The sequence below is a fragment of the Pteropus alecto genome, unplaced genomic scaffold (genome assembly GCF_000325575.1).
Source record: "Pteropus alecto unplaced genomic scaffold, ASM32557v1 scaffold75, whole genome shotgun sequence".
NCBI classification, from domain to species: domain Eukaryota; kingdom Metazoa; phylum Chordata; class Mammalia; order Chiroptera; family Pteropodidae; genus Pteropus; species Pteropus alecto.
The window spans coordinates 17,955,966-17,956,662 of record NW_006440638.1 but is presented as its reverse complement, the minus strand read 5'-3'; positions in this window follow the sequence as shown (position 1 = coordinate 17,956,662).

Sequence of the window (697 nt, the reverse complement as noted above, 5' to 3'; positions counted from 1 at the left end):
CTTTCCCTGCCCCCCCCCCGCCACAAGGCCAGTGTGCGGGAACCTTCTCTCCTTCCACTGAGCTACGAGTCGGGAAAACTCCGCCACAGATCCACCGTGGCGCGAGGAGATAGGGTGTGGGGCTCAGAAGGGCTGAATTTTGCCAGTCAAGAATCGATATTCCTCCCCTCCCCCACCCACCTCAGCTTTGTACTCGGCCAATGGAAGCCCTAAAAGAAAAAAAAAAAAATTAAATCCCAATGCAGCCCGAGTGCAAAGGCCTCTCGGCTTTGTTTCCAGGCGGGGGAATGCACCGGGATGGGAGCGCGAGCGTGGAGTGAAGAGGGCGCGCCCCGCCGCGGCGCTGCCAGGGCGATGAAACCAAACGAGATACCCCGGCACCCTAAAAAGGCAGACGGCCGCCCCATTCTCCTCTCAGATCTGAGCTAGGGAACCCCAAGACCCGGATCCGCGAGCAATGTGGACGCGGGGAGACCTCGCCAAGCTCGTCAAAAGCGCGGCGTCTTTAAGAGCTCCTAGAATGGGAATCTGGCAAAGACTCGCCGGCCCCAGAAGGTAGCCGCCCTCCTCCCTCCCCGCAAGACCCGGCCAGAGCCGCCCCCAGCCCCCAGACTGGCCCGGGAGTCCGCAAACCCCGGGGCCGCGCACAGGTAGAACTGGGCTGTGGGACCTTTTGGAAGTGGTAGCGCGGCTGCTT